General features: G+C 44.2%; 1 protein-coding gene across 2 annotated transcripts in view; it reads right to left on the bottom strand.

Annotated features, from left to right (window-relative positions):
- The window catches only part of PPARGC1A (PPARG coactivator 1 alpha), a 718,583-nt gene extending 699,427 nt beyond the window's left edge, over positions 1-19,156 (bottom strand). Inside the window, exon 1 of one of the 2 annotated variants that reach the window (XM_061419795.1) lies at positions 18,155-19,156. The gene's annotated coding sequence lies outside the window, so the exon portion shown is untranslated. The remainder of the gene's footprint in view (positions 1-18,154) is intronic. The other variant, XM_061419799.1, reaches the window with a different exon arrangement.
- Positions 19,157-22,150: the final 2,994 nt, after the last annotated feature.

Consider the following 22,150-nt stretch of genomic DNA (forward strand, 5'->3'; position numbering starts at 1 on the left):
TATTGTTTCAAAAACGTCTGACATTACTGTCATCTGCAATACAGTCTCAGCTTTTTTCTTTAGTTAATAGAATGTATTATAATCACATACATGGGTCTAACAAGTTCTGTTTTCTCAACCACATCCTTCAGTCATTCTGCAGTCATTATAACATGACTTTAACTGGGTGGAGGCTAGAATTGTCTCACTCCCTTGCTCACGGTCAGCCAAAAAGCACTAAAGTCACATCATTCACCATTCTTTTCTAAATTACAAATTTGAGATCACTGTTTCTGGAGAACCATGCCCCCAGGGTCTAGAATTAAAAGATAATTTTACTTATTTTTTCATAAACTGAAAGTCATACATTCAAATTTACCACTGTTGATTGAGGGTCTACTGTGTTCCAAGTGCTAGACACACAAAAACGAGGTCTGCTGCCTTCATGAAGCTTAGTCTATTAAGAGAGATATATATATTTTTTTAATGGCAAAAAATATATCACTTGGCACTAATAGCCTATTAGGACCTGAGACTTCAGCCCTAGCACTATCATAATGCTGTTTTACAATGAGGTAGAGGATACTGGGGAAATTAACATGGGATGAACTGTGTCTCCCACCAAAAAAAAAGATCATGATGAAATTCTAACCCCCAGAACTCAGAATGTGACGATATTTGAAAACAGGATCTTTGCAGGTGTGACTTGGTTAAATGAGGCCCTTAGGGTGGACCCTGATCCAATATGAATGGTGTCCTTAAAAGAAGAATAAAATTTGGACATAGACACAAACCGAGGGAAGATGGCATGAAGAGACACAGAGAAGACAGCCATCGGGAAGCCTAGCAGAGAGGCCTGAAGCAGGTCCTTCACTTGTGGTCCTCAGAAGCAACCAAGCCTGCTGGCAGCTTGATCTTGGTCTTCTAAAACTATGAGAAAATAAGTTTCTGTTGTTTAAGCCACCCAGCCCATTGTACATTGGTACAGCAGCCCTAGCCAACTAACAGAGGTTAAACTTACAAATTAAGTAGACCAGCAGCTGAAGATAGGAACACATTAGAGTGTTATCATAAAGGCATAACCAGCCTAACTTGATGGCTGACTAGAAGTGAAAGGAGAAGGAAAGCAAGAGATATTGACTGACTTGGGTCATGAGATTAGTAATGATAAAAGCAGCCTCTAATTCCCTTCTACTCACCCCACCTCCAACACCTACCACACACATGCATGTTCTTGTGATATGGCCTTGAAGCTCCTCCTATCAAGAGGCAGAATATACTTCTCCACTCCCTGAATCTAGCCTGGCGTTCTGACTTGCTTTGACCAACAGAATAAGACAGAAGAGATGTGTTCTGTAAGTTCTAAGCCTATACCTCTAGAGATCTTGTAGCTTCCTCTCTCTTCCTTTTCATGGGAATCCTGTGGTCACTACTATAGGAATGAGTCTGGGCCAGCCTGTTGGAAGATGGATATATGGATACATGGCTCATATCTCCATATCCCCAACCAACAGCCAGCCATCTGCCCGATGTATGAGTGAGGCCATCCACAGCTAGCTGACTGCAGACATAAGTGAACCTAGATGGACCCTGCAGAAGAACCACCCAGCTGATCGCAGTCTACATTGCTAATCTATATAATTCTGCACTTTAAAATGCTTGTTGTTTGAAGACACAAGGTTTTGGGTGGTTTGGTATACTGCAAAAGTTAACTGATATACAGGATGAGTATAACTGTCTTTCAACCAAATAAGGAATTCAAGAGCAACACAATCTGGATAAAGAATCCTATCTTTTGACACACCGTGCTTAAAATACCAAGTTGTTTTGTTTAGTCACTAAGTCGTGTCCGACTCTTTTTGCAACCCCATGGACTATAGCCCACCAGGCTTCTCTGTCCTTGGGATTTCCCAGGCAAGAATACTGAAGTGGATTGCCACTCCCTTCTGCCGGGAATCTTCCTGACTCGGGGATCAAACCTTCGCCTTGCATTGGCAAGTGGATTCTTTACCATTGAGCCACCAGGAAAGTTTGGGACAGTCAAATAACTAATTGGTTAAACAGTTATGGAATTCAGGAAGGAGATGTTGCCTGGAAATAGAAATCTGAAAGACAGACTGATTTCCATGAGTGAGGAGATTGCCACAGGAGAGCAGGAATACAGTAAAAGGAGGGGAGATCAGGGTGGGGATCCCAGCAACATCACATTCAAGCTCAAGCAAAGCTCGAGAGTCAATGAGAGGAGAAGATGCAATGAAGGACAGGAAGATGCCACAGAAGTCAAAGGAACTTCTCAACAGAGTCACAGAAATATCTGCACATGTGTATATATACACACATAACTAATAGGGCTTCCCTCATAGCTCAGTTGGTAAAGAATCCACCTGTAATGCAGGAGACCCTGGTTCGATTCCTGGGTCGGGAAGATGCACTAGAGAAGGGATAGGCTACCCATTTCAGTATTCTTGGACTTTGCTTGTGGCTCAGGTGGTAAAGAATCCACCTGCAGTGCAGGAGACCTGGGTTTGATCTCTGGGTTAGGAAGATCACCTGGAAAAGGGAAAGGCTACCCACTCCAGTATTCTGGCCTGGAGAATTCCATGGACTGTATAGTCCATGGGGTCGCAAAGAATCGGACGCAACTGAGAGACTTTCACTTCACTTAACTTCATATAACTAATAAGAGTCCCTGCTGCTGCTACTGCTGCTAAGTCGATTCAGTCGTGTCTGACTCTGTGCGACCCCATAGATGGCAGCCCACCAGGCTTCCCCATCCCTGGGATTCTCCAGGCAAGAATACTGGAGTGGGTTGCCATTTCCTTCTCCAATGCATGAAAGTAAAAAGTGAAAGTGAAGTCACTCAGTCGTGTCCAACTCTTAGCGACCCCATGGACTGCAGCCTACCAGGCTCCTCTGTCCATGGATTTTCCAGGCAAGAGTACTGGAGTGGGGTACCATTGCAATAAGAGTCCCAGTATTTGGGAATTATGAAGTCATTCCCAGGAGAGGGGATAATGGTAGTGATGATGGAACCCTTATCAGAGGTCATTAGAAAGAGAGTAGGGGAGAAGGGAAGGATTTAGAAACAATGCTAATCTACAAGGTTCCTGCTGAGTCTGGCAGATAGGTTATCTGCCCTGGATCACTATTTGCCTCTTTGCTCCGGGAATCTGTGAACCACTAAGAGAAACCAACCTCACAGTCATGTGAATTCATGACTTTGAAATGTACAGTCACATCATCTGAGCTCTTCAAGCCATCCAACAAAAGAAGGAGACAGGCACTGTCTAAAGGGAAATGAAAAGTTGATGGAGGAATTTTTCAGGATGGAAGTGATAGATTTATTCCTAAGTGTATGGAATCATGAAGCCACAACTATGGATCAAAGTCCTGGAGAAAATGAGAAAGGAATGAAAAGATGGAGATGTCCAGACATGAGACAAAAGGCTGAGGGAGCTCACATTCAGTTCAGTTCAGTCAATCAGTCGTGTCCAACTCTTTGCGATCCCATGAATTGCAGCACGCCAGGCCTCCCTGTCCATCACCAACTCCAGGAGTTCACTCAAACTCACGTCCATCGAGTCGGTGATGCTGTCCAGCCATCTCATCCTCTGTCGTCCCCTTCTCCTCCTGCCCCCAATCCCTCCCAGCATCAGACTCTTTTCCAGTGAGTCAACTCTTCACATGAGGTGGCCAAAGTCCTGGAGTTTCAGCTTTAGCATCATTCCTTCCAAAGAACACCCAGGGCTGATCTCCTTTAGAATGAACTGGTTGGATCTCCTTGCAGTCCAAGGGACTCTCAAAGATTCTTCTCCAACACCACAGTTCAAAAGCATCAATTCTTCGGCGCTCAGCTTTCTTCACAGTCCAACTCTCACATCCATACATGACCGCTGGAAAAACCATAGCCTTGACTAGACGGACCTTTGTTGGCAAAGTAATGTCTCTGCTTTTGAATATGCTATCTAGGTTGGTCATAACTTTTCTTCCAAGGAATAAGCGTCTTTTAATTTCATGGCTGCAGTCACCATCTGCAGTGATTTTTAGAGCCCATGGCCACAAATCCTCACCTGGGAAGGGAACCAGTGGTAGGTGGAGTTGAGGACAGTGGGCAATGATTGGAGTTACAGATACAGACAGTGATGACCCAGAAAGAGCTTGGTGAGTGGCACTGAGATTTAGGACAATAAAAATCACATTTGTTAGTGTGACTGGGTTTTTCCAACAGCCTGCAACAGTTTGTATGTAGAAGCAAACAAAGCAGTTGGTTGGACTGACCCAAGACTGGGATTTTGAGGACAAATATAGAAGGACAAGGGATTAAGGGCTTTGAGGTTTTGGCAAGAGAGCAGTTAAAGTGATGTATCATGGTTTCTGTGCTGGCATAAAAAAAAGAGAGAGAGAGAGAGGGAAAGTATGACTGATGAGCTCGGAGAAAGGGAGGGTAGTACTGGGATCAACAATCTTGGAAAAAAATGGGTGAGGGAGTAGAAAGCTATGAGGCTGGTGTCATGTACAATGACGCTGGAGTTTAAGGTTCCAGGAGCAGAGCTATTCCAAAGGATGAAGCCAGGGTGTGGGCGAGATAACTGGGTCACCAAAGCATTGTGGGAGGTGAAGTGTTGCAACTCTGAGACTCAGCCACTGGGTCCATCCTCCATGCACAAATGCTGAAGATCACCCTGGTGATGACAGCTGGGGGAGAGGGAAGACATTAGTCAAGTGCATGAGCCTTCAGGAGAAGGGGGAAGGGACAGGAAGATGATAAGATGGCCAGGAAGAAAAGTAGGATACAGCCTCTGGGAATTTCCCTGGGGGCTATAGGAATTGCAGGGTTTTGTGTTATAGTGGCCAAGTAATGTTCTGGAAGTAACAATGACCACAGTTCCTCTGGGCCTAAGGGGTGTGAACAAATAAACAGCTACTGCCCCCCCCCCCAAATTGTATTTTCTTAATGAGGAATTCACTTATAACGAAGACAAGATTTAGGGAAAGGGAATTTATACTGCAATAAACCAAGGGTCCAAAGAAACCCTATGGAAAAAAGGTTGAAGGAGATCAACAGATAAAGGCAGTGGGGAGAGTCGGAGAGAAGTGATATTTCCTTCACTGGGGAATTGAATCATTATTACTTTTGTATAGGAGTTTTGTTTTCACAGATATCTCTAAGATTTGTCATATTTGGGTCCAGACCAGACCAGCAATAATGATGCCTTAGTATACAGTCAACATTCCTCTTTCCTTGGAATTATCTCAGGCATGACCAGAGATACCGTTTAGCATCCAGACTTATCCCTTGTTTTAAAGTTTAAGTAGTTCCATGAGTGGAACAAGGAAGATTTTTCTCTGTAGATCACAACAGATCACAAGCCAGGAGGTTTTACAGAGATAATATGCCCTAGAAAGAGAGGGACAAATGCTCATCTGATAACCAGAGTTTTATTCTAGCAGCCCAAAGAATCTGAAAAACTAAAGATGAACAAAAGTCATCATTATTATAAGCATGACCTCTTGACTGACATGGTCATTCAAAAGGTTTATTTTGAAGATTTCAAATGGACAAAGACAGTACTATCACACAAGGACTCATCTCCTAATAGCCTCCATCTGATACATACCTGCTGGGAGTATAAGCTAGTGCATCTCTTCCAAGAAACAATTAACACAAAAGTCTTTAAAAAGGCATGCCCTTTCACCCAGCAGTTCTATTACTGGGTGTTATCCTAAAGAAATAATCATAGATATGCCCCAGGTTTAGCCATAATTGTCAACAACCTAAAAACCCAATATGTAGGAAGATAGTTAAATAAATGGTCCAATAATCATACAAAGAAATACTACAGAGACAGTAAAAGGGACACAGAGGCATATGAAATATTATGTGGCAAGTCAGTTATGATTTATTGATCTAAAATCAGGCTATAAAATTGCTTACAAAAAATAAAAATTAAAAATTTCTTATACATGATTCCAATTTAAAAATGAAATATTATGTAGGCCTAGAACAAAGACTGAAAAGATATCCATTAGAATAGTATCTGTGATTATCTTTAGACGTTTGCAATATATATGGTTTTGATTTTCCTCTTTTCTCTGAACCTAAGAAAAATCCCCAAAACAAAAATGTATCATATCTGTAGTAAGAAAAATTAATACCATGCTTTTATCAGTTTCCAGATATAAAATATTCCAAAACAGTACCTTAGAAAATCAGGTTTAAATATATTTTTTAAATTAGGCAGTGAAGTATAAAGGAAGAAAGTATTCCCTGTTCTTGAAAATGCAGAACAAAAGAAGTATTTGTCCTCATTTTGAGAGAAAACTCTCTTTTTAGCAAAAGTCCTTTTTGGGTTGGTGGTTAAAGGAATGTTCCTACCTCTATGTTCTGATCCTTTTTGAAACAGGGGCTGATATCTGTAAATTCCCAGAAGGAGTCAAAGGTTATTTTTCTTTTCAAATGATCAATAAAGATTTTAGCACATATTTTGTGCCCTGCACTGTATTTAATATGCAGGTTATCCAAATAATGTTTTTAAAAAACTCAAGGCATTTATAAATCAACTAAGAAAAAGCTGCAGCTATTTAAATACAGCAGACATATAAAACCTAATAGGAACAACAAGCATTCAAGCGGTGCTTACTATTTATGAAGACTTCTTAAATACCATATATGCCCAAATATAAGAATAAGCATTTACCCAAAATTCTCCTGAAAAGAGGGATACTCGAGTATTTCTAAAGGCTCTCATATTGCAGGACATTCTCTACTTTATTTAAACAACTCTGTAATGTTTGGGAAAGACTCATTAGCCTAAAACGACCTCAGTATATGCTTTTCTGAGAAACCCTCAGAGGTCACATGACAGAATCAGCTACAGAAGAGGTAGAGATTTAAAACAGATTTCGTCATTATTCCTGGAGTGAGGCCCCATAACGCAAATGTTTAATATCACTGTAAACAAACATTTAAAAAATAACTACCTAAGTGAGTGTAATGCATATTATTTAACATTTACTTTATTTCTGGGTGTGTATTCAATGCTACTGTAATAAAAAGAAATGGTTTCAGAAGGCAAGCTCTCCTTCCATCATAATGATAACGACTAAGAGAACACTTTACAGTTTATAAACACTCCCCAAAACATCATCATACTCAATTTTACTACTTACAGTAAAAGAATGAATTTGGGAAAGAAAATTTGGGTAAGATGAACCAATATTTATTTTAATGTACGTAAATAGGAATCAACCCATTAAATTTTTTTTAGAAACTTGTTTTTTAAGATCAGTTTAATTGGGGGAAATAATTTTAAAATAATTCCTAATGAATCTGTTACTAGCAGGGTAAAAATATCAATTAGCAATGGAGTCCTACTTCCTAAAACAACAAGCATTTGATACTGTAAAGATGATTCCACTCTCTTTTACATTTTTTTTTCTGCTCTTTGCACACCATGCAACCCTTTTAGTTTGGCATTACAAGGAGAAAGAAGTAAAGGATTTCATTAGCACTGCTACATGGGCCTCAGAGTGTATTCCCAACTTCAGAGGCTATTTCACTTTCTAGCTTGGATGATTAATTTTAATCCAGAAAAAATTTAGCCATCTAGTAAAGTGCAATAAGATCCAAAATAAAACTTAATATTTGATTTACTAATTACACTGTTCTCTTGACATTGTCATCAGAGCAGATCTTAACCGATGCAAAGATCTGAACTTTCAACTAAATTTGAAAGCTTTATTACTTGCTCCTGACAGAACAGAATGGAAAGCAGCTCTCCTATTTAGACTACTAACTCACATCAGCCCAACTCGGCCAGCTCCCTGTCCCTTTGCTAAGCAAGAGAGAGGGAGGGAGATCACTGGTGGGAGGAGGTGAATTCACCCTTGGAAGATGCTTTGCGAATTTCTAAAGTTGAAATAATGAGTAGGGCAGACCCCTCCCCCGCAAACCCCTTCTTCTCTCTGTATAACATTCTTTCTTTTTCTTTCTTGGCACTTCACACAGTTTAGAGATGATTGACAGCTGCAAGGAAGGAAGGAAGGACAGATGATAGATTGATGTATGTGTATACATACGGAGATAGATACAAAATAATTTATATGTAATATATATTACATATATAATATATATATAGCATATGTCATGTGATCTACATCTCTCCTACTAAATTAAAGCTCCTGAGGGCAGGGACAAGTACAATGTAAAGTGTAAGTACCCAATAAATTTCGTTGAATGAAAAAAGAACTACAATAAAAATACCCCAACCTTGACAAATTCCTCCTGTGTTTTCCTTCTACCTGAAATGTCCCCTCTACCTCATTCTCACCTGCCCAAATTCTCCGTTTTCCAAAGCCCAAACCAAATGCAACTGCCTCCTCAAAATTTTCTGTGATTCTTCCAGCCAAAAAGAAACTCTTCATCATCCAGATGACCACAGCACATTGTCTGCTCTCTTCTCGAAGTACTACCCGTCTTCTAGCCTACTCTCCATAGAAGTGAGGCTCTACCTGAAACCCACATTCATGCTCAAGGTAGCAGGTTTTTACTCATCTTTGATTTCCTTGTCACCCATCGATTCATCCACCTTAAGGCAGCCGAGCATGGTGGTTAAAATTAAAACATGGGCTCAGAAGCTTGACAGGATAGATACAAATCCTGACTGTACCACCTACAGGCTCTTATTGGCTGTGTGATCTTGGTTAAGTCACTTCACCTCTCTGAACCTCGGCTCTCTCATTTTTAATAGGTAATATGCAACACTGATAACAGTATCTACCTCTCGGGTTATTTTGATGACAAAGTGAGTTAATCTACGTAAAGCACTTTGCAAGGTTTCTGAAATGTTATAGTAAGTGTTCAATGCAAGAACTCTATTATTATCGACTCAGTCTAATGTATCGAGGCTCTACTATGTGCCAGGCACACTGCTGGGCTAGCATATCAGTGCGTGCTCAGAAGGTACTCTATAAATATTTGAGGATTGACGGATAAGACTGAACATTGACTCAGCTCTTTATTAGTCAATAGCAAAGGTCTTTCCAGGTCCAAGGTCTCACTTAATTTTAACAACCATCCTAGAGGATGGATGTCATCGTTCCTACTTTTGTGCAGAAGCAAATGGAGTCCCTTCTGCTTTGAACTACACAAGCACAGATTTGATGGGTGAGAAGTCTCTACAGTGTTCACCTCACAAGCCCTCCAACTTCTAGAGATTTTTTTCCGTTCCCTCCTGCAGCTCCCTTGACTTCACATGAAGCATCTTTTTTAGCATCTGTTCAGCCTGACTCCTGTCATTAGATACATTCTTGTGTGTTTATAATGCACCACTGATTTGTTTCAGACTAAATCGTGGGATCTAAAAATAAAGTGATGTTGAACATATTTCTTTGCATATTAACTTTAAAGAAATAGATTAATCTTTTAGAAATAATCAAAAATGAATGATCCACTCAGCATGTAGCAGTTACCAAAAAATAAAAAATTACAATTACAATGCCTCAGATTCCCACTTTTCTGCCCTTATCTTTTCTGAATTTATTAATTTAAGTATATACTTCATAACTTTTCATTTTAAAAATTAAGAAGTCTAGTGAGCCTACGGTAAACCAATCATCTTCTTCCCTGGGGACGCTTCAATGAAGGCAGGATTCATTTACTCTCCCAGTCAAATTCCCATTTTCAAAAATGACACTGTAGAATTGTCCTCATCATCCTAAGAGATGGAGCAAAGAACAATTAAGTGAAGGGACAGGGACTTCCCTGATGGGTCCAGTGGTTGGGATTTCACTTTCCAACGCTCCCAGGTTTGATTCCTGGCCAGGGAGCTAAGATCCTACACGCCTTGCACCCAAAAAGCAAAAACATAAAACAGAAGCAATGTTGTAACAAATTCAATAAAGACTTTTAAAAAATGAAATAAAAAATAAACGAAGGGACACATAATGGCATAAAAGCTTTCTGAAATTTCAACCATTTTCTAACACATCTGTTTTGTTTATGACAGGCTGGGCATGATGAGGGATCCTGAGGTGAAGAAGGCATGGTTTCTTCCCACATGGAGCTTCCGAAGTGGCAACGGAGGTGAGATTTACACAGAGAAAACAAGTCAGGATGGAAAAGGTATGGGAAGTACAGTGATGGGAGTGGGACAGAGAAATGAATTCTTGCTGATGTAAAATTATGCCTCATCTATTATTTGATAAATCATTTAAAAAGTTTCCCCTTACACACAGACACGCAGAGACACACACGTCCATTCTGACAGTATGCTTCTTTTCTTTCTTTGCAAACGGAAAACACTCTCACCCATGAGCCCTTGGGTGTTCATCTTAAGCCACCAACCAGGCTTGGTGGCATCATTTTAGTCAATTCACTGTTTTCTTATTACTCAGAAAGGGTTACATCTGCAAATAAATATACATTCTGGTTGCAACACTAAATAATGAAGCAAACTGTGGTTTATAAAATGCAGTCATTCCACGCCACATTTCATTTTGGAAGAGGGAGGGCTACCGTTGACTGTGAACAATTACCAAATCGTCAATGGAATTGAATAAATGTTGTTTAAAAAAACTAATTATTTGTTACAATAACCAGCTACTACTGCCACTTTGTATTTGGAGGTTTGTAAACTACTTCCATTTGAAATGTAATTGATTCCATTTTTATCATTTGTTCAAGTTTATGTGGTTGTTCTCATCCTAAGAGATGATAACATCTATTTTCAGCAAATTATACATTATAATTCCTCATTCAAAAGCTGTAACAGAAAACAAAATGCTAATTTATGCTGTAAACGAAACTACAGAATCATAATCATTCATTGTTAACTTTAGGGACTGAACTGCTACTGGAAATAATAAATTGGATCAAAATGTGGTAGGGGGTATTGGTGCAAGTTTTCCTTTTCTTTGTGCTTTTTTTTGACTTGTTTTGTTTCGGTGTTACACAACTAACACACTTTCCAATACGCTTTCAGGCAAGAGATTACATGGATGTTTCATCTCCTCCCCGATATAAGCCAGACATTCTTAGCCCCACAGCTATTACCTGCAGTTCGATATTTCAAATCTACAGGAAGATGTGCTCACAAAGCAATCAGAAGCGCAAGCTAAAGAGGGCCAGCATGTTAGAACCCCACAACTGGTTTTGCATATTTCATTAAGCTTCCACATCTACACTGCCCTTTAGCCCAGTGATCACCACCCCCTTCTCTGCACCTCTCCCATATAAGCATCCTTTGCAACACCTTGTCAAGGTGAGCCTTGCCCCATGGCAAACTTCCCTTCTGTGTCAAGGAATACATGGACTAAACAAACAGAAATTTGGCAACTCTAATAAATCAGGTCAATTCTTAAACAAAAAAGAAGGGAGGGGGGACGTAGTTCTCCTATTCCAGACACTCTGCTTTCCTTAAAAAACAATCTTCAAGTGAAAAGACGATAGCATCACCTAATGGTATTTTCTCCTTTCCTTTTTTTTCTTATAAAAATATATCTCAAAAGAAAGAAAGATTTTAATATAATTATGTTAAAGATGTGACTTCTTTGAAGGAACCAAAAAGCCACACTGCCGTCTGGAGTAAATCACTTTTCTGCTGCCTTTTTATTTAATGCCGTCTGCTGTCCACATTTACCTTTCCGCCAGCAAAGTGTGATCATTGATTTCCTATGGTCTCTCTCTCTGGGAGGAAGTTCTGCTTCCTTGATGATGACTACAAAGGGTAGGTGACCCCATTCTCATTCCAATGCAAACCCTGCACTTTTACATTTCCGCCAGGGCTGCCAGAACGTGAAACTAGAGAGAGACTCTTTGCCCTCTTCGTTGAGACTGTCTTGCTGTAACTACTGACATTTAATGTTTTCCCTCCCCTTCCCACAACTATATTTTGGAAGATCACGATACAAGGGATGAACCACTAAAAGGCATTAGTTCATGATGGACATAAATGTTAGGTGCATGAATTGGTACAGAAGACACCTGTTATAACATGGCCGTGACCAGAAAGGTAAATTTCAGTCTTAATCTCAAGCACAACTATATACAGAACAAACCCAAAATGATAAAAGGAGAGCTATGCCTTAAAAATATGTGCACACACACATACATAACTATACATATATATTATGAGCTAGGGTTTTGGTGCATCTAAATGATTATTTATAAAATTATTGTATTCAAGTATCTTAGAATTATATTTCTTCATAAAGTTGTATTTTCCTGATACCCACATACATTCAAAAGGAGCCCTCCACCAAACCGTAATTATCTGCTAGTGGCAGCTGGCAATCTGAAGACCCTGTCTATCTCTCAACCTGGATCAACTATTCAAATCAAAAGGAATGGTAAACTCAAGCATTTAGTCCGTCACCAAGAAAAAAAAAAAAAGCATCAGGTAGTTATGGCTGATTTCACCAAAAGAGAAGATTCCACCTCTTTCCCAAACAGAACTATATCTGGCTATAGATTAATTAAGTGAAAGTCACTCATAACGTGTCCAACTCTGTGACCCCATGGGCTGTAGCCTGCCAGGCTCCAATGTCCATGGAATTCTCCAGACAAGAATTCTGGAGTGGGTTGCTGTGCCCTCCTCTAGGGATGTTCCTAACCCAGGGATCAAACCCAGGTCTCCTGCAATGCAAGCAGAAGATGGCCCAGTTTTGTCCCTAACTAGCACTGAGGTCTAAGGCAAGGTTCTTAACTCTCTGCCTTACTTTCTTCATCTATAAAATGGAAACAATAATAAAAGCATCTTACTCGTATGTTGTGGAGAGTAAATGAGTCACATTACTTTATTTGGAACAGTATTAGCTATTGTCACTGTACTTTGGTTCCCAAGTTTTAGGCTAACAAAACTTTATACAGAAAAGAGAACAATATTTTCAAACTGGTGCCTTAAAAAAGCTACCTTTACTGGAAGATCCACAACAAACTCAAGTTATTCCAAGTCTCTTTTACTTTTCTCTCTACATAGGAGAAATCCATCCAGGGATAGAAAAACTGGAATCAGGTAAGCTGGATTTAGAGGTAGATTTCAAAAGTGTAATTAAGGTAAATCTATAGAAATGTACCTAAAAACTAATTTGTAGTTCATACATTCATCTTCAGGAGAATTAAATTAAAAAAAAAAGAATAAACCGAGTTTACATTTTTTCAGCTTTAAGATACTGGCTTTCTAACAATCTTGCAAATGGAGGACATTGCCAAGCTCTGTCTCACCTCAATGAATCCCAGCTGTGTTATCACTTCAGGAATTAAGAAACACCCAGAAAAGAGGTGGCGGGGTGGGGGCGGGGGGCGGAATATTGAGTTATTTATAGTACATGGACTGGATAAAAGAAATGTTCCTCAGTGGACAGCTTCTGGTTCAGCTATCCATATTCATGGAAGGACTGCCAAGCACCCTCCCCCACCAAAATATAGACAGCACAAGGTTCAACAACTTACCCAAATCCATTAATGATTTTGCACTGAAACATCTATCCTGCTTGAAAAGATAGAGTGAGTAAAAAGAATTACAGGTCTTGGCTAACAAAAGTCCAGGGCTGAATTCAAAACAGTGACTGTCCACTCTGAGAAGATAGTGTGTGTCCTTATAAGGATGCCATTTTCTATCTCTAGTCTGGCAATTTGAAGGAGTGGTGGGGGGAGGAGACAGGAGAGGAAGAAAAGTTCAAAAGCAGAGTCAAGTCTGCTGGTGATGGTGGTTTTTTCACAAACTCAGGTTTAAGCTACCCAGTAGCCAAAGAAGCGGTCAATCGGGTGAATAAAGTCAGATGTCTGCCCTCGTGGACACCCAAGCAGTCAGCTAATTGGCTTCATTTTTCACTTTCAGTTGATTGCTTCAATATCATAATAGACCTGGCCTGCTTCAATTTGGGCTTATAGCAGGACAGCTAAAGAAGGTGACCCAGGTCCAAGCTGCCAGCAGGAATGACCAGCGCGCGGTCAGCTTCATGATGGAGTTGGAAAGCTTGAACAAGTATGGGAGAGACTTGCAGGTTGAAAAAGCACAACACAGAAAGATAGAGCCGGGTTCTGGAAGCTTGCACTACTGCCATCCCTAGGCGTGAAACTGTAAATTAAAGAATGGTCTGTTGTCTGCTACACTGAGCCAAATCAGAGACATTTCACATACACACTTTAATTGGGGTTTTCATTCTAATTGAAGAAATAAATCCCACCTAAGCAGATGCCCCCCCGCCCCCACTCTCACTATGGTATGTTTTGCACGTTGGCAAGTGGGTGCAAAATTTCTGCAACATGGTCTCTTCAGATATAAGATGGAATTTCCCAGTTTTTAAATGGTAACAGATGCAGTTTCGGCTCTAATACACATTGGGCTCTCTCCAAAAAATTCACCCCAACCCACCCTCCCCCTGCTTTAATAACAAAATGTCACAGGATAAGTAAAAACCTTCCAGTCAGCAGTGATTCGTGTTTGGGTTTTCCGGGTTTTGGTTTTTGTGTTTAGTAATGAATAAACGCCCCAGTTGCTCCCAAATTTCCAGGTTTCTATATGAAGAACCCCCATCTTCATTATTTTTTTCACTTGCTTGTTTATAACCAGAGGTGTCATAATCATGTTTCTTGTGAAAATGAAAGCAATCAAAATGCCTTGTAATTCCAGGAAAAGAGCTTCTTAGGGAGACATGCCTGCCTGCTATTGATGTTGTAAAAAGGCTCCTTTTACATGGTATTAAATGTTGAGAGCATATCATATTGATCTAGAAATAAAAAGCTTGACTTTTTTTTTAGTACAGTGAACCCTTACCTTCATAAGCACGTTCTAACACTAGGAACAGGGTTTTATGTTTAATTGAGGTGGAGTAAACAAATTATATTTGAAGAACACTGCTATTTTTAGGTAATGGAGGATTTGTAAGCCTTTTGGCAGCAATTCAGGTAAAAATCTTGAATAAGTCTCACTCTTTCAAATTTGGCCCAGGCCTCCCCCTAGCAGTCCTGCCCAGAGTCCAAGATAGGAGTTAGGGCTGCCTTTGTTTAATTAATCCTTTTTCTCCGAAGGTACAGTCAAGGAGCAGGTTTCTTAGCCCTTTGCCCAAGTTCCAATACTGAAAATGCAAACTAGCGATCAATAAGAGACTAGGTCCTTAAACCTACATATTCTTCATCCCTGAAAAGGTGATAGGGCCGCGATAGAAGCCGCAAATCCTGGTAGGATGAACTGCCTGAATGACTGCCCCTACCACCAGATATTAAAGCCTCGGTAGCACTTTGAGGGCACCTTTCTCTAACGATGTACATCTCTCATTTGTTTCTGTACTTTATCTTAAAGTTCATACCGCACCACTGGAAGAAGCAATCAATATTTCAGATAACCTCCCTTTCTCCACCGTGCAATTCACTGCACTAAGGGTAGCGCGCCACCCAGTACCGGCCCGCGAGCTAATCACCCTGCACAAAGCAGCTGCTTTGTCAGAAATTCTTTCCGATTTTCTTAGCAACGTGAGTTTCCCTTTCCAGAAGAAAGATCTTGCCTTTTGGGGAAAGGTTTTTCCAAATTAAGTTAAACTAACTTCACCCGAAGAGACCGATAGTTTTCCTCTTTTTTTTTTTTTTTAACGCCACCCCCGCCCCTTCTTTGATTCTCTCCTTCCTTTACTCCAATCCTGCCCCGCACCACCCCCTCTCGCCCACCTCCTTCGGTTTCCAAGGAGTTTGCACGTGATTGCCTGTCTTGCAAAATCCGGCCGTAGCCCTTTGCTACGCTTCTCAAACGACTTGCTTCCTATCTCGTTAAAAATGTTGCCAAACCTCCCATCGCTGTAAAGCTGTATCACTGTGAGCGTCCCTACACCCAAGTCTCCTTTCTCTCTTCCTTGGGAGGAAAACCAAGTGCCTGAGTTTCTCGGCCCGTAGGTGCAGGTCGGACGTACGCGCCTGGAAACTTAGCCTAATGCATCTGACTCCAGGACTGGGGGAGGCGGGATGGGGGTGGGGAAGGCGCGGCGCGGCCGAGGAATCCCGAGTCCCGGCCGGGCTTGTGCGGGATGCACTGTGGCTCAAGCCTTTCCTACACCTCTCGGTCCTCAAAGACCAGCTGGCGCTGGTTTCTGACTCATCGACAATCACACACACACAGGCACGCGCGCGCGCACACACACACACACGCAGGCACCCGGACGCCCGCTCCTGGAGACCTGGAGTTTGCAGAGCCGGAGGGGTCGTTGGCTCTCGGCAAATCTGGAGCCAGCACGCGAAGGCACGGAGAGCACCCGAACCCCACCAGACAAGGCAGGGTGGCCTGGAGAAAGCACCCAGCGCCGGCCTCGGGCAGCGGGGCCCCCCTCGAGCTGCCCAAACCCGGCGCTCGCCCGACCACCTCGGCAGTTCCTCCAAGTTTCTACTCACAGCGGGGCCTCCGCTTTCCCAGCTGCCTCACCCTGAACCTCCAACTTCGTGCCCCCGGGCCGCCCCCCGCCCCTCCGCCTTCCTTAGCTCCGCGCCCGGTCAGGGACCCGCGCGCTTCCCTGGAGCTGCCCATATGCCCCCACCCGCGGCGGCGGCCCGGCAGTCTGGCCAGAGCTCGCCGCCGTCTCCCGCTGCTGCTGCCGCGGCGACAGGAGCCTCTGTGAGGCTCCCGGGCCCCTCTTATGTATTATTCACTCGATGGCCACGGCGCTTTCTGGAAAGCCCATGCCAGAGACGCGAGGTCTTCGCCCGGAGACTACGAATTCGGCGATTTCAGCTTTTTGGAAACTGGGGGTGCTGCGGGGGCGGCGGAGCTCATTTTTCAGTTGTTTTGCTTTGCGGGGTTGGCTTTTTTTTTTTTTTTTGCCCGGAGCTCGCAGGAGCGCGCTGTCCCCCGGGCCCAACAAGGAGCGCGCCAGAGCCGGCGAGTGCGGCGGGCAGCCGGGCTAGCCGCCGTGGCTGGCGAGCGAGCTGGTAAGAAGAGACGCCCCAGTGGCCGGGAGAGACGGGCAGAACGAGTTCTTTTCCTCGACGCCCCCGCCCCGGCACCCGCCCCTCCGGCCCGCTCCCCCGGCAGCTCTCGCTCTGCGGGCCCGGGAATCCCCCACACCCCGGACCGCCCACCGAGTTGCTGCTGCCTTTCACCGTTGCTCCTCCACCTCGCCTCCCGCCCTAACTTTCCCCAGCCTGGACTCGTGCGCGTACACACAGACAGACAGACAGACATACACAACACACACACCCCCTCTCCCCTCCCTCGACTCCAGCTCCACTTCCCCGTGTAGTTTGGAAATGACAGATGCCTGTAGACTTTCACCAAACAAGCGGTGGGGGCAGCAGACTACAACAGTTATTTAATTAAAAGGTATTTTTTTCCCCTTTCTCTTTCTCGCTCTGGCTCCCAGAATAGCTTTTGCACCCCTAGACCCTGAGCACACGCCTGTCTCTCCAGGTTACCCGTGGCCCGCTAACACCCATCTTCCACGCCCCCCTTCCGGCGTCTACCCCCAGCTTCTCCGCGCCCCCCAAGTCACACCGACAAGCACACCTGCAGGCCGGCGGCGGGGAGCGTCGAGGGCACGATGCAGCCGGACTGCATTGCACAGTCATCAAAGTTAAGTGTGTGTGTTTGTGGGGTGCTTGTGCGCGCCGGGGGAGGCGTGGGGTCATGGGCACCGGAGCATCCACTCTGCACCCCCTCCTCGGGGTCAGGGGACGCCTCCACTTGAGATTGCAGCCATTTTAGGGAAAGAGGTGGCTCGGGGCCCCGGGGGAAGTGGAGGGGGAACAGCACGTCGCGGGGGGACTCACAGCTCTGCAGCCCCTCGGCGCAACTGGAGGGCGGGCAGGCGCCGGGCGCACAGGGGCGCGGCGCCCGCGGCGACTTGGGGGAAGGTTGCGCTCGAGTTCCCTGGTTTTGCCTGGAGTTGTTCGGGGTAACGTGCCGGCTCCTGCCTCTCTTTCCGGTTCCCGCTGGGTTGGGAGGTTGGAAGGGGAAGGTTTGGATGGCAGATTGGACAAGGGAGGGACGCGACAGACCCTGGAGACCAAAGAGCTAGTGCTGGGGGAAGGGGGACACCTCCTCTAGCCGGTTGGCACTGACCCAGACGGTGCGACCCACTTGGCCCCCCAGCCTCCCCACCCCCTCCCAAGCCTCTGCCTCCCCGCCGAGTGCCAAGTGAGCGCACGGCGAGGGGCACGGGGCGCGACGCCGCCAGGCACCGAGCCACCCCTTACCTGGTTGGAAGGGGTTTCCCAGGAGGAGCCGTAGTTGTAAAAGAAGGAAGAGAAGAAGGTATCTTCCGACAGCCCGCAGCCCGCCATGCTCTGGATGCAAATAAAATGAGGAAGGGGGGGGAAGCACACACACAAGCAACCAAAATTTTTCAAAATCAAATTAAACCAATAAGCGAAGAAGAAATTCTCTCGAAAAATAAAAGGAGGGGGAAGGGAACGGCAAAGGGAATGGAAACTCTCGGCGGTGCTCCCTCTCCGGCGGAGGAGGGATGCTCCGGCTGCCGCTGCCGCCGCCGCCGCCGCCTTCTCAAGAAGGTACCTAGAGAGGTTCGTCCTGACTTGAGCAGCCGCCGCCGCCGCCGCCGCTGCTGCCTGTGCCGGCTGCGTGTGTGCGCGCGTGTGTGTGCGTGTGCGTGTGTGTGGTGTGTGCGCGCAGAGCGAGAGACCGCAGGGGAAGCGAGAGGGCGAGAGAATGAGCGAGCCGGGATGGAGGGCGCAGAGGCAGAGCGGGCGGGCGTGTGCGCGCGGGGGTGCGTGTGTGTGTGTGTGTGTGTGCGCGCGCGCGCGCGTGTGGCTGGGTGTGCGTCTGTTTGGGGAGCTCACCGGAGAGCCGGGGCCGTCACGTGGGCGCGCTGACTCCGCCGGCTGCCGGGGACAGCCTGTACTACAGCCCCGGCCACTAAATCAGCCCGCGCCGCCAGACCTTTGCAGCCCCACCACGGCCAGCGGCCAGCCCTTCCCGCTGGGCCGTGCGGGCCCCGGGACAGCAGGGGGCGGCGGGTAGGTGGGTGTTTAGGGAGGGGTCGCCCCAAGCCTGTACAAGAAAAGAAAAGATGCCGGCGAGGAGGCACATGTCCCCCGCTATGCCCCTCACCCTCCTGTCCAGCCCTCCTCCCAGCCTCTCTGAAGATTTTTTATTTTTAATTCCTAAAATTGCTTTCCCTTGCAGAGACCACTCGTACAGCCACGGGGAAATTATTTTCATATAGTTGCTACGTCTCGATTTTTTTTTTCCCCCTTTCCTGGTGCCCCACGTCTCCCGCGCGCGCGCGCGCGCAATCACGCAGGCACACACACACCCGTGGCCGCCTCCTCCCATCCCAAATGCAAACCCACTTCCTTTTGCCGGTTGCTGTAGTTAAGCTAAGTCAATGCTACATCAAACTAGGCTAGGCTGAGAGAACTGGAAAGTGGATTTAGGGGACAATACTGCCCCAGCAGGAAGAAAGGTTCTAGTTTGGCATTCTGTTGATTTAACAGTTTAAAACGCAGAAGGATTTTGTAGTTTCTGCATTGAAACTCAGGCCCCTTGAGTCATAGTTGTTTAAATGGAGCTATTTTCTTAAGTCTATTGTATGTTATAAAATTGTAAACGGATAACCCCGCCCCCAAAATGGCATTTTAGAACCAAACCTTTCTGTCAATTTTAATAATGGAATAGCCAATTTTCCCCCCTGCAAAAAGCCTGCTCTCTCCAACTTTTTTCAGATATTTACAGTAAGTAGAATTCTAATAAAAATCGGTGTATCAGTGTAAGGTACTCCTACAAGTGTTTGAATCCTCGCAGGAAAACTAGGAACAACCTGTTTTCTTTCCGAATCTTTCTTCCAAAAATGCTGCCCATTTTTATGCAAACCAGTTGTGTTCTTCCAAGACTCCATACTTCCTCTTTTAAATTCCCCACTTGAGGTCGAAATCCTCTGTGAAATAAACATTTCCACAGCAACCCAGTGATGTCACAAACATTGGCTCCTAATTTCAGAGGGGAAATAAAGCAAGAGAAAAGGATCTCTCTAGAAAGACAGATTCTGTTTTCTTGGAAATAGCATTGCTCCTAGTAGAGACTGAGAAAACAGACTCGACTTCTGGCTAAATACCTGTTTTATTTTTCTGAGATTGAAAGAAACATCAAATGTTTTTCAAAGAAACATCAAATGATCCTTTTTTAAAAAAGTCACCATCCTCTTTCCTGTGTTCGTGAAGAATGGTGTTTCAAATCAGTGGTACCTAATCACACTGACCACTAAAGATTTTAATAAAGGGGGAACAGATTTTTTTTCTAAAATGTCACGTCAGAATGAACATTGAAGGACAAAATTTAATGTACTAACTTCAGATCCAAATAATGCCAAATGACCTGGCTTCATCAAATACAATTGTTTTTAAGAAGTGTTAGACCCTCAGAAAGTCTATTCAGTTATGAAAATTAGTGCTGATCTTGCCAATATTGAATAGAGGGGCTTCTATTCAATATTTGCAAGATACTGAATAGAACATTCATCATTCAGTCTATTGTTTCCTGGAGCTCTGGGCTGGGAGAAAGAGGGAAACAGCCTTCATACCCTCCTGCCTTTAACCTTGTACAATCTCATGCTTATCCATATTAAATGTAAAGGGGCTAGAAAATAGAAATTAGGCCCAATGCCTGGGCTTTCTTAGTCTTCCTATCTGAATAAAGTCCTTTAGATAATATTTCTACAGAGTACTGTAAAGTGTTTTTAATATACACTTTAGCTCAAGTTTAAATTCTGTTCCTGCAGCCACTTACTGATACCCTGTTTGGGCTCAGGTCCCACCTTCACCCTAGGACAAGTTAATTCTGTCTCTGTGATCCCCTTTACTATTTGAATGAATAGATTTATTCCTCATGACAATTCTGGAAGAATCAAGACTCTAAACCCATTTCACAGATGTGGAAATAGGCTCAGATGTGCTAAATAACCTGCCCAAGATCACCCAGCTACAAAGTAGTGGGAGTTAAACCCAGACTTTGTAACCCCCACCAAACTCTCACATAAAGATCTGAGCCCATCAGAGCACTGCTGTTCCATGACCATATCTTTCATCCCCCTCAAAAGCAAAGTCAGTGTTTGCTCTAACTGCCCAAATTTGTGTTATGTATACATCTATGAGATGTGTTCATTTAAAGCTTAATTGTACATTCACCAGCTCATCCACTCTTTATGGGGACCCTGTTATTGTTGCTAAGTCATGTTCAACTCTTTGTGACCCCATGGACTATAGCCCACTAGGCTCCTCTGTCCATGACATTTTCCAGATAAGAATACTAGGGTGGGTTGCCATTTCCTACTCCAGGGGATCTCCCTGACCCAGGGATCAAACCCGAGTCTCCTGCATTGGCAGGCAGATTCTTTACCATTGAGCCACCAGGGAAGCCCTAGGAACCTTGTTAGGAAGCTATTATTATTTTTGTTTTAGAGATGAAGGGACTAAGGCTCAGGGAAAAAGACTCAACTCCCTATCCTATCCAGAGCTAGTACATAGCAGAGCTAAGTCCTGAGCCAGAGATTTCTGGTTCGTGACTTTTTTCTCCTAAGAAAGTAGTCTCTCCCAACTCCAAACACACAGGAAAGTAGGTACAGGGATCCACTGAGCAGGCTCAGGACCTTCAGACATTGTGGGTGGGGAGGAAGAGTCAGAAACAGGTAGAATCTCCTCTGAGCAGCAAACCAGAGAACACTTGTATAAATGAAGTCTGGCCTCCAGCCACAAACATTTGGCTGCCCTCAAATCTCCAGCTCTTTCTTTTTCAAACAGGGCAGGCCCAAGGAGGGCCACCTGGATAGACTTCTGATGAAACACCTTCCTTCTCTGCCCAGCTTGTCCCTCTCCCAGGGCAGCCCTGACACCCTGAAAGAATTCTTCCTCAGTAGGTTTCTCACCAGGCAGAAATGCAGTAACATACAGGTTTGTCTGCTACTGCCCAGCAACATAAAAACAAGCCACCCCTTCTACCCCCACTGGGACCCAGAACAGATGGAAACAACCCCTTGGGAAGCTGAGGGAGCCACAAGCTCTTTGAGAAAAGATCGCCCCAGCCACCTTGCCAGCTCTTTGCTGTGCAGAAGTCAGAGATCTGAAGATGGAAACCCCAAACACAGCACATTTGATTTCCAAATCCACTGTGGTAGGTTCTCTCAAGATAAACCAAATTTTCTTCTGCACGCATTCCTCTGTCATACTGCCAAGTCACGA

This window comes from Bos javanicus, chromosome 6 (assembly GCF_032452875.1).
Source record: "Bos javanicus breed banteng chromosome 6, ARS-OSU_banteng_1.0, whole genome shotgun sequence".
Taxonomy (NCBI): domain Eukaryota; kingdom Metazoa; phylum Chordata; class Mammalia; order Artiodactyla; family Bovidae; genus Bos; species Bos javanicus.